The sequence below is a fragment of the Lonchura striata genome, chromosome 4, assembly GCF_050655825.1.
Source record: "Lonchura striata isolate lonStrDom1 chromosome 4, ASM5065582v1, whole genome shotgun sequence".
Classification (NCBI taxonomy): Eukaryota; Metazoa; Chordata; class Aves; order Passeriformes; family Estrildidae; genus Lonchura; species Lonchura striata.
In genome coordinates this window covers 53,972,429-53,984,738 of record NC_140706.1, presented here as the reverse complement: position 1 = coordinate 53,984,738, position 12,310 = coordinate 53,972,429, and the positions used below count along the sequence as shown (strand labels likewise).

Sequence of the window (12,310 nt, the reverse complement as noted above, 5' to 3'; positions counted from 1 at the left end):
AAATAAAATCCCTGTGATAATATTCTCTAGCAAGCCAGCTGTGGCAGGAAATGCCTATGTTCCTTCCAAACAGATCCCTAAATTTTAGTGGATTCCATATCTTCAGTGAGCACCAGTTCCCCCTTCTTCTCAAGGATAGCCTTTCTAGCTCCACTACCAACAAGGACATGAGCACAGGGGGCAACTGGTGAATTCCAACTGATGTGGATGAGCCAAAACCTCACTGGTGAAAGGAATATGGAGGGATCACAGCCTGCTGGGTGATGCAGATAGAAACCAAGAGGAGGTACTGCACACCAGGGCTGTGCACATACTGCTGTCACATTGAGATAATTTGAAATAATTATAAAGAAGCCAGCTTGATTAATAAATGGGGGTACAGATGACCTAGAAATCAACTTGCAGGTAGGTGGTATGAAATTCAAAGGGGAACATTGCAGCACCGCAGAACAGGAGGGGTTCATGCCATACCCAGGGAAATGTGGGAGAGGGATTTTAAGCAGGTAGAACAGAGTAATCCAGGTTGGAATCATGCCAGGACTGCAGAGAAACCATCCCTTCAAAGAGGAGGTGATCTCCAAATGTGTTTGCTGGCTTTCCAAAGGGCTCAGCACTTCCCAGCCTGGATGCTGCTAGAGATCAAGGATGGGATCCATGTCAGCAGAGTGGTGGTGGCCAGTGATAAAATCCCACCCTACTCTTCTTTTAAACGGTAGGCTATGTGCTTGTTTAAAAAGCTTATGGCTTATGCTGCCAGCAAAACACAGGTATGAGACCTGCACTCAAGTTTTGTTAACCTGATGACAAGAACACTGCTGTACTTGTTTGTGCGCCCCTGTCTCTGCAGGCACACAGCAGGATCTCCCTTGCTACATTACTAGGGAGATGCTGCTGGAAGCAGTGGAAGAGTCACTCAGCTGTTCCAGACACTCCCTACCCACTAGCAAAATCAACAAAAGCTTTCTCCAGAAAAATCTCTACTCTCCTTTTCTCAGCCTGAATGGCAGTGGTGTAACTTCCTTAGTTTCTGTAAAATCAGTACCTTAGGATACTTTAAAAGAGCAACAGGAGAAGAATGCTCAATGAAGGAAAATTTTAGAAAATACAGCCAGTCAATTTTTTCTACGAAAAAAAAAGTGCTGCAACTTATTACTTATTCATTAAGCTCTGTCTTCCAGGTATTAAAATTTTATTACTTTTATACTGCCTTTCTGGGCTCTGTCCAACCACAGAGATACAGGCTCCTGGGTTAAGCTCTGAGAAACTGTAATCCTACCCCTGAAGGATCCCAAGTTCCTTAACTTCAGTCTGTGACAGCATAACCCCACGATGGCTTTCCAGGAGGGCTAAGGATTGCCAAGCTTCTTGGGAAGTACTGAGTATATAAACCAGGCTGCAAATCAATGGAAGTTTGTGGCTGCTCACATGTTTTGCCTTCATTTTGTTCTCACTTGAAGGACAGACAATATGGTCCTTAAGAAAGGACAGACATTCCATGTTCACCCTGTTGTGCTATAAACATCTAAGGGCTACAAGGAGAGGAACAGATGGCTTTGGGTATCCATTGGACTAAATTCTGTTACTCTCTTCTTTCCTTTTCCAAATATCTATGCAAACCAAACCAGTTCATACAACTGGGCAGGTCATATATCTTTTTTCCTTATTTTTTAGATCCAGAGTTTATTAAAGAAAAATTAAGCAAATAATGGAACAAAATCAATCCCCATTTGTAGGATGAGATGTACTACTCAACAAACACAGTCAGAAGAAATAAAGATTTCAGAGAAAATCTGTCTGGTTCTTCACTGTACAAAACCTGGGCAAGGCAACTGGCATACTGGAGCATTATCTTTTAACTCATACCCACTCAACAGGGCAGTGATTCCTAATTTTTTCAATTAAATGAATTAGTTCTAGTCTGAATTCTGCATGAATTCTCCCCATCTGTTTAGTGGGTCTTTACTAGAATCACCTGAAACACACAGTTGAATGTCTGCCTCATTTGTTAATTAAGAGATTTTGCTACCAGTCCTAGATACACAACATCAACAGAAGAAATTCCCCCCAGGAAACCTACCTGAACCTATTCTCTGATGTGGGACAACTGAGCACAGTCCAGACATTTTGCCTGACCCATGCATATGGGTTGGACTGTGGATTATTCTTCTGCCTGGAATGACTCTGCATATGTGTTAGTTTATGAGCATAAGGTTTCTATAAAGACTTTTCTGTCAAAGTAATGGGAATTATTTTCTAGACTATCACTAAACCATCCTAATGACAGGAGCCAAAGGCACTGAAGTAGGCTAAATAGGCATGGTAACTTAAAATATTCTAATTTAAGAATTAGTAAAAATCAGAAAAAAAGAAGCAAAGTCTTATGAAAGAGAGCAGCAATGAATCCCAACAGATAACAGAATTGGAAAGGCATTTGTATTATTGGAATCTGATTTATTATTATTGTCTCATTTTATTATTTGAGTCCTGTTATACAGGAATGAAGAACAATGCTGGGACCTGTGGGCAACACTACTCAACTGCCAAGACAGTGAGGATTCAAACAAACAAACAACACTGCCTGCAAGCAAATACTTATGAAAAACAGAAATACAAAACTCAGTAGAAGGCCAAAAACCACATCAAAACAAATCAAGATTGCTGATGGATTTTTCAAGTCTTGCCAGACACAGAGCAATAATCCCAAATTTTCTTTTAACAGGAGGTGAAATTAGTATCTCTATAAAGGTCAAAATAAATTTTTATTAATAAGAACAGATTTTCTACACCAACAGAGTTCTTATCTTTATTCCTGCAGATCAAATTAGCTTGTCTCACCGTGTCATTCTCATCTCAACGAAGAATTTTTCTGCATCTTTAGCAACAAGGGGTTTCTAGTTTGGTGAAGTCCATGTTTGGCTCTAATGGTCTGCGAGGGTCCCTGCATGGCCAGCAGACCTTCACAGACTCTTGTAATGGAGAGTCTATTTATTTCAGTAATAACCAACCCCAAATAACACTGCAATTTTTACTCTTGCTGCTTATGAGAAACACAACAAAACCAGAAATTCTGCATGTTTGCTAAAACAAACCAATAAATTTTCAGGCAATTACTACATAAGATTCTGCCTTCCATTCCCTCTGGAAGAAATCTGAAAATCTGCAAAAGCACAAATAAGACTTCTAGCATCTCCACCTACCCTCAACCATAAAAGCAACTAAAAAGTAGCTCCCAAATGAATCAAGCACCCCTTTCCCAATTTTGAATTCTCATCACCTTTCCACTTCTTGAATCCCGTACTCTTTGATCCCTCTCTTCAACCTTGTCTCTGCAAATGAAAGAGCTGAAGACTTGCTCTTAATAGTTCTAATCTTACAAGATCTCTCAGATCATAAAAAAAAACCCATTATACAGCCACATTGGTTAAGAGCAGAGATAAACATCTGCTGAAGTGGGAATTCAGGCTCTGTTCTCATTTTCTGATCTGGGGAGAAAGACAATGGCTCACTTGAACTTCTATCAGATCACTTAACAGAAAGAAAATAAAACATATTTCTTTAAATTTTAGATCTACGAACATCCTTCCAACTCTGCAGCCAGTAGGTTTTTTACCCTCTTTTCAAAGTCAAAGGGTGTTTGTTATCCTGAGTTTTGTGAAAAATTTGCTTTATGGGCCATTTTTTCCTAATGATCTGCGGGATCAAAAAGACTGGCACTACAAATGAAAGACAGCACAAAACAAGGACACATTCATTAAAATACATAAGAGGTTGCCCGAAGAGGTGAGATACAAGATGCAGAACTTCCATCTTTTGGTGTGTTTTGGGATGCTGACAGGAGACAAATTATTCACTGTGGTGACAGACAGGGAAGAGGTGGTGGGGATGCCCACAGATACCTTGCACACTTGTGATTCCCACCAGAGACGGGGCTGGCATTTTAGGCAGAGGGTGCTCCAAGCCCCAGTTCCCCTTATACAACTCAGGAATGCACATATTATTGCAGGACAGACCTGCAGAAAAAGCAGGAACCTGTGCCAGAGACAGGCAGAGAGCTGGACAGCACAAGCAACACGTTCAGCACCACAGGGCTGCAGCACCCTCTGTGCAGACATTAAACCAAGTTGGTGACTGTGTGCACACCACAACACCAAATCAGCTGGAACTACCAAGTGAGCCACATGAACAGCCCTGAGGAGAAACCAGATCCAGCCAGGACTCCTCACCAGACCTCAGAGCTCTTCCTCCTGGATGCTGACACACAACCAGCAATGTCTATCAGGTTTGCTCAGAAAGGTGTCATGACGCAATGAAAAATGGAAACAGCAGAGGCAAAAATGGGAAATAAGTCCAAACACAAAACCAGAGGCTAAGTGCTTTACAGTAAAAATGCAGCGAACCCCAGATCTGGGAAGAAATGATGATGTCTGGCTCCAGATAAGTAGGCTGAAGGATAGCTTTATTAAAATTATACTATATTACATTAATATACAATTTAAAAAGATACTATACTATTCTACACACGTTCTTCTTACTTACCCATCTAACTCAAACTCGTGACTCTATGCTGAGTCCAAGATACAGCTGGATCTGATTGGTCATTGAACCCAAACAACCTTCACCAGAATCCAATCAAGCAATCACTTCAGGTAAACAATCACCATACCACATTCCACATTGGGAAAACAAAGGAGCAGAGATAAAGATTGTTTTCTCTTCTTCTCTCTGTGCCTCTCCAAGAAATCCTGAGAGAGAGAATTATGTCTCTCTGTCCAGAGAATGTGAATGTCACAGTGCTTGTCCTTGCTTTGTAATCACAGTAAATTAAAGAAAATCAAGGGCAAGATGCAGTACCATTTTTAGCCAAAAAGAGATGGCTGCCAATCAGCCTGACACCTACAGAAGATTTATCTAGCAATATTTATACATGCTGAAGAAACACATTTTTCTGGTTGTTGACTCCTCCCATGTTGAATCTCTGCCAGGTATAAAGGTTAACTCTGCAGAGTGCAGAGCATGGGAACTCCACTTTGGAAGGACAAAGCTCAGCTTAACCTGCTGCCCACAACCTACAGATGAGAAAATGTATAAAGCCAGTCCTACAAATGGTACAGTAGCCTCTGGATCTAATACAAAGCAAAGAAAACTGCTTTGCACCTTTCTTCATGTGTCTCAGCTTCTGGCAAACCTTTAGCATCCTGCCAAGAGCCCTGAGCAGGACCTTGCCCCAACATTTCAAAGCAGTCCAGGGACACATGGGTACCTCAGCAGTCGCTCAGGGACAGATGCGCGAGAATATCTGCAATCAGTTTTAATAGGCAGGCACAGAGAATAAAAACTGTGTGGTGATCAACCATGATTCAGTTCTACTGTCCTGCTGGCAGTTACCCTACAATTAGAAAGATGTCCATCTAAAAGGAAATACAGCTCTGCTCCGAGACAGGATGTTCCAGCCTGTGTCCCATCTGCTCCCTGTGGGCAGCACCCATCTTGCCCTGGCCAGGAGACATGCAGCAACCCCCACATCCAGCTCTGGCACCTGCTGATGAGGCCCTGGCGAGAGCCCCTGCACTGTTAGCAGTGCTCCAGTGCAACTCAAGCCCAAAAGCTGGGCTGCCCTGCTGAAAATGTCATTGTCCTCTGGCCATGGCCAAAGGTAACAGGCTGCTATGTGCTGTGGATGTGCTGCAAGAGCATCTTGTTTGTGGAGGAGTAAGAATCAAGTGGTTATGGATTTACAGGTGCAACATGGTTTAGCGAAAGTCTTCCACATTTCCAGAAAGAAAATGGGTTTGCCTTGCACTCCAATACTTTAAAGCAAGAAAAACCAGTATTTGGAAGAGATAGGAAATACAGTATCAAGAAGATTGCTAGAAGACAACATTTGGCAAGGAGGTTGAAAATCCTCGTTGAAATTAGGAATTGCGGTATCATCTGCTGCCATTGAAGTCTTGAGCCTTCAAAGTTCACTCCTCTCACACAGATTAAAAGCTTTTTCCAGGAGAAGCTCAGATCCTCATGTAATCACAGCCTCTAGAATCTCTCCAAAGAGCCTCACACATCATCAGAGGAGGGTGGCATGGGAAGGAACCACAGGAGGGCTGGATGAGAGCCTGAACGTCCATCCCCTCCACACTCTTCTCCTGTATCATCCTGCCCCTCTACTTTCCCACCCAGTCCACCCTCCCAAGCAGGTTCCCTGCTGCAGACTGTGCCCTTGGGCAACAGCAGGGGCTGCAAAGACAGGCTCTCTCCCTGCACACCTTCTCCCAGGGCTACAGCACCTGACAAAAAGGCTTTCTTCAGCAAGGCACCTAAGCACACAAAAGCCCCTGCTGAACACTGGGCTTGCTGCACAGCACTGCAAAGAGCCCATCAGTCTTCCTCCTCCAAGGTGAAAGGGAAGGATAAATGGCTTTATGAAAACAGCTAAGTCAAACAACAACTACGCCGACTGGCAGCCAGCTGTAACAGTTGCATAAGCTACAGTGATATTCCTACCTCATATCCTGGGGCACCCTGGAGGGGAAGCAAGACGTGGGTAAAACCCACAAGGATATACTTTTTTTGGTTTAATTGCGTGTTATTATGTTAGCCTCATTATTTATCAGCAGTTTTTCCTTATTCCAGTGGCTGACCCTGGAAGTAATGTTTAAGCAAATGCAGTCTGACTTGAAGGGTAAGCCATGTTTCAGGAGGAAGTCTGTGTGCTCACTTCTGCACATGAGAGAAAACCAGCAACCTGCTGTCCACATCAGGCAGGTGACTCCACTTCACATAGCTCACTGCCACTGCTTATTTTTCTTCAGCTTACTATTGCATAAAAACAAGGCATGGTTTTGGTGGAATGTGAACAGGAGGGTCATGTGAACCTCTCAGACACCACTTTTGTATCTGGTGTCAAAAGCAATAGAATTTCTAACAACTAATGGGAATTTTACTCCTTACCTATCCTGCCATCTTTCTGATAAAAGCATGGTGAAATCTAACCCCTCATTAATGCATATTACGCAGCTGTCTGCATTTGAATGTTGACAGCTGACAAACAAAAGCCTTTCATGAGCTTTTTGTGAGAGCAGTTTAGCAGTGACCGACAACAAATATATTTTTCCTACACAGCAATGCCAACATGACTTCATAAAGCAGAGAGATCATCTTTATGGATGAAAGCATAATGCTGGCTTGTTGCCCATGCAATTCTTGCAATTCTTCTTTGTTGCCCAGATAACTTGCAACAACCAGGATGATGTGGTTTGCATGGACATCTATCCACTAGAAGCTGGACTAAGATAAAAATCACATTTCTCTGGTTAGGAAAACATAACCACTGCTGAGTAGGTGTGTCTTGGAAAAGGTGGCTTCTAGGGACAAAGGCTGTTATGTACTTCTAACGTGCTTTCAGGTCCTCAAAAGGAAGTTTCCTGAAGTTCATTATGACTTCCTTAAGAGCATTCCCCCCAGTGCACTGAATACAACCATTCATCCTGTGGCTGAAGCATCCACAGGAGCAGAGTTACCACCCTAGACAATCAGACCTGATCTGCTGCTGAATTATTAATATTATCAGAGCCCAGAGAAACGTATTGTAGCAACACTTCTTACTTTAAAACCAACTTTGCAAGTAAGGAAATTCTGCCTTCGAAGAGCTGACAGAAGGATCAATGTCTTTTGCATAAGGTAAAACCCAAAAATGATATTGTTTAACTCTCATGCACAGTCTGAAAAGATTAAGTTCTCCTCATATATCATATTATGTTAATGAAAATGCTGGGCTCAGTATTAGAAAGGGGAATAGATCTTTATGGAACAGGCACCTGGTAAAGGAAGTATCCATTGTCATTTACATTTAAAAGAACTACTCCAAATGGCATGTAATTAGAGAAGAAGGATGCAGTGCCTACCCAGTCATTACTGTAACAGAAATTTGCTGTACTGTGTGATTAACCTAAGAAAGGCATGATGATGATCTCACCATGTTTGCTCTTACCTCCTGGCTATCACAAAACACAGCTTATGTGAATAGAGAGACTAGCAGCTGAAACAGCTATCACCGTGGACTTTTTTTTTTTTTTTAAACCCAGCAGTTAAAAATATCTTGCCTTCTTCCTGCTGTCACCTCAGCAGTTGCTTCCTGTTTTTTCACATAGTTACTTTGCTCTGCTGCTGGCTGTCATTGACAGTAAGAGCACCAAAAAGAACAAAATAATCTCCTTAGCAAACTGCCTCCTGCTAAACACCTTCTCAAGAATCCCACAAGAGAAAGTGCCATGTGCTGGGGCCACTTTTTGTCTGATGTATTGAGGCTCTGCAGGAAACCAAATGGCTGCAGGTTGGAGGCCTTCGGTGTTCAGGGATAAAATCTGAGCAATTCTGTGGTGTCTTTACAATGCTGGTAAATGCTCTTTTGAGGGCAGTGACTCAAACCTGTGTGTCCAGCTAAGGACTCTAAGCTGCTCACCTCAGTCACTCAAGCTTATGATGTGACTTTAGTGAGACCATTACATGAAAAGCTGCCATCTCAGCCTCTTCTTTTTCTTTACTTGAAGCTTTATTGTGTTGAATACAGACCCTAGTGGAACTGGACTATACCAGCACCTCATTCATTATTTGAATGTGGGGTGTGGGGGAACCAACACCTGTCATGTACTGCAGATGATCAGTGAAAAACAGTGAAACCACTGTTCTTTGTCCATCCAGAAATGATGGACCAGTCTAAACATGTAAAAGGCACTGTAGGTGGGTGATGGCTTCCAGTCACCTGACTCTAATGAAGGTCAATGCCAGATGGGAAAATGGTGGTAAAATATTACAACCATAAACCACTCCAGGTTGTCTTTGGTCTCCATCCAGAGCTGACAGAAGGTGTTGAAAGATGCATCTGAGTAACCTCCCAGATGACAGCGACTGCCACTATGGCAGAGTGGTCAGGTAAAATTGAGAGAAACTGACTTCTCTGAGCAAAAGGTAGTTCTGGCAATGATAGGAACTCAGCATTGCTGAAAATCAACTCCCAAACCTTGCACCACTATGAAATTCACTATGTAGCCAAAAAGTGTTCTGGGATAAAGAGAGGCTCTTAAGTCTTCTCCATCCTGCACTTAAATGTTTTTGAACAAAGAGACTGCAATGCTTCCTCCAGGTGAAGCAGCCAACTCAGTCACCAAGCTATTCTCTCAACACCTCCATCTTCCTACAGCAAAGAAAAATACCAACAGCTGTGCTGTATTATGGCTTATTGTAGGAACAACTCATTATTTGCAGTCTATCCCACAGATGTTTGATGGTAATAACTTTTTAAAGTTGCCCTTGCAGGGAGCCCAGGGGTGTAAAAATCTCTTATCCTAACAATTGCAGGAACCATCTTCACTTCTGTTAGAATTGTTTCCTAACAATCGCTTATACAAAACATGTATTTTTATCCCTACATTCAATGTGCTTTTATCCATCCAGCCCCAAGAAGGGGGGGGACTAAGGTATCCAACTGTCTGCCACATTTTATACTGTGATTCAAATATGATTTTCACAGGCTTAAGAACAAGTACATTCTCTGCTTCTGAATTCTTAAAAATCTCAGTGCTCTTATAAAAAATCCTTATTTAGTGTCTGACCTGGGAAGTCCCATCTGTCTTGGAACCAAACTAAGCCCCAGACCACTTCCTCAAAGCAGACAATATTTAAGAGGCAGCAGTGCAAAATCTGGAGAGCAGTTCAATAAAACAGGCTGGAAACAGAGACACAGAAGGTGTTGTAGGCCACAGCTTTGCCCACTGCAGTATGGTACAGCCATATCCATAACCTAGACCTCTGCGTTATCCATACCATGCTTATGAAATCTGCAAAGCTTACACTAGGCTAAAGTGACATCCCCACCCTTGCCAAAGGCTGGCATCTTCCAAATAAGAGCTCTAGATTTACACTGAGTCTATTGCTGGCGCACTTCTCCTTGTTCTGCATTTAGGACACGGGGATTAATTTACATTTATCAGGTGACTGAAGCAATGCATGCAGTGATGAGGGCACTGGTAAAAAACATTGACTTTGACTTGAATCACTGTTCCTCAGGATGATTGCCAAATTGGTTAATGAGAATAATTAGCATTAATTAAAATGACAGCTCAAGGGAGTTCTATCACATCTGAGTTCAACTGAGTGTCAGGTTTATTGGAGCTGGCTGCCTCAACCACCTGGCCAAGCCCAAAGCAGACATCCCCATGGGCAGTGTGACTGGCACTCACCTGGCAGCTATCACTCCAACTCACCTTCCAGCTTCTCACATTACACACTGCAAGCAAATCATGCCCCAAGCATTCAAAAAAAAAAAAAAAAAAAGAAAAAGAAAAAGACACAGCACTCCCAAGCAATTCCTGAGTTTAATGCCCATCACGTTCCATCAGGCTGCACTACTTTTTACACCTCTTAGGAGCAGTTTTAGCTGCCCTTGCTCAAGCTGCCAGCATATTTAACCTGCAGATCTTAGAAGTGATCTAATGTCAAGCTGTACCTTGCTACAGCACAGCTGTGAGTGAGCAGGGCTGTGGGATAGCTTTGTCCTTGTTTCTAAGTCAGATGGAGTGGAAGCTGGCAGGGTGTGAAAAAGGATCATTCACAGCTTAGGGTTTAATTACTGGACTCACATTGAACATCAATGCCCCATGCACAGAGGCACACTTGGAAGAGTGAGAAAACACATGGCAATCTTAGAGCCAATATGAAAATCCAGACAAGATGGTTTATTTCCACATAGAACCTTCTTGAAGATAATTACTAGATACTTCTACCAGTCATCTGACAGCTGTGAATGCACAGCAGCCTTCCAACCACAATTTATTTTTATTGACATCCTGTTTATGGATATAATTTTAATTACCACAAACTATGCATACTTACATTATTAAAGACAGACACACACATAAAATCTGATATATGCTAATAAAAATAGTCATGTAGCCTAAAGCTAGGCATTGAAATCAAAGAAGTCTGATGCTCAAAAGTGCTAAATTATCAGAAACACCAGTAAAGCCACTAGGATTAAAAAGTTGCTCAATATTTTTGAAAATATAATTATTTTATTCCTGTTCTTATTCGAGAAATGCCAGAAGGTTCTAACATACTCTGCTATTTTGCTGGATGCTACATGTGAGCATAGAGATAACTAAGCATTCACCACTTAAGCAGAAAAGATAGAAAGCAAAGGTAGGAACCTCTACTTTTTCTGCCTCTTCAATACACTTTAACTCAGATGAAGATCACAGAGAAAGCTATGCAACAGCCAGTGTCTAATGCCAGTGATTTCTTCTTCATCTCGTCATCTACTACTAAAAGCTGTGCAATCATGAGCACAGCAATTCAGGCTTCAGTGATCCACCTCTGCAACATTAGCGAAAAAATATTCAAATTAGTTCCTTCACTTCCTAGATTCAAGTCCTGAATCTACAAAGAGGGAAAGAGACCTCTGCTAAGTGAAAGGCAGAAAACAAAGCAAGTGTATAGAATATGCTGCTGCTAGCATTTGCAAAGGAAAAAGCCAAACCCCTTGTATATATACCACCACCTTAAAGCTGAATAAGCAAAGGATGTTAGAGACCTAAAGGATGTTAAAGAAAAGTACTTGCACATACTCCACCCAAGGAAAGTATTTGCAACCACTGCAACCACTGCAGATTCATAAGTGTTCATGCAAGGAGGTAAACACTTCTGGAAAGGGCTGTGTTATTGCTCTTGCTGTTCAGAAAGCACAGGCAGGGCATGGGATCAGATGGGGTATGAACAATATAAGAGAGAATAGGACATCCAATGCAAACAGGGAAGCAGTCTATGAGATACTGAGCCAGCAACTCGATAATCTTTTCATCTTCTTACAGGTGAGCTGCTTCTCTTGCAGAGAGCAAGGCTGGCAATTTGTTCTGAAACACCTCTCCTATAAATCTGCAGCCTGAGTGCCAGAGCAAGTGAACTCAGAGCAGACCAAGAACAAATGGAAGTAGTATGTGGACAGAGGCAGACTGTGTCAGAGGATCAAATAATGCCAGAGCTGGGAAACTAAGAGCAATTCATCTGGTGCGCACCATATTATCAAACACCCAGGCCACACCCCAAGAAACTTGGCTGTTAGTAAGGTGGGAAGCCTTGTCCTTCATCCCTGATTAGCTGGTCAGCACAGTCCAGGTAATTACTATAGCTTCATTTTCATTATTTCAGCTGTCTTCACTCTGGTCCCTCATCTATTTATTAACAATCATGAGCCAGGGGTGTGGGCAGCCACAGGAAAACTGTTAGGTTTGTTTTACTCCAAGTCAAGAGGAGAAAAATATTT

General features: G+C 42.2%; 1 protein-coding gene across 6 annotated transcripts in view; it reads right to left on the bottom strand.

Moving 5' to 3' along the window:
• GPRIN3 (GPRIN family member 3) overlaps positions 1 to 12,310 on the bottom strand; it is a 44,815-nt gene that overhangs the window by 21,624 nt on the left and 10,881 nt on the right. The window lies entirely within an intron of this gene.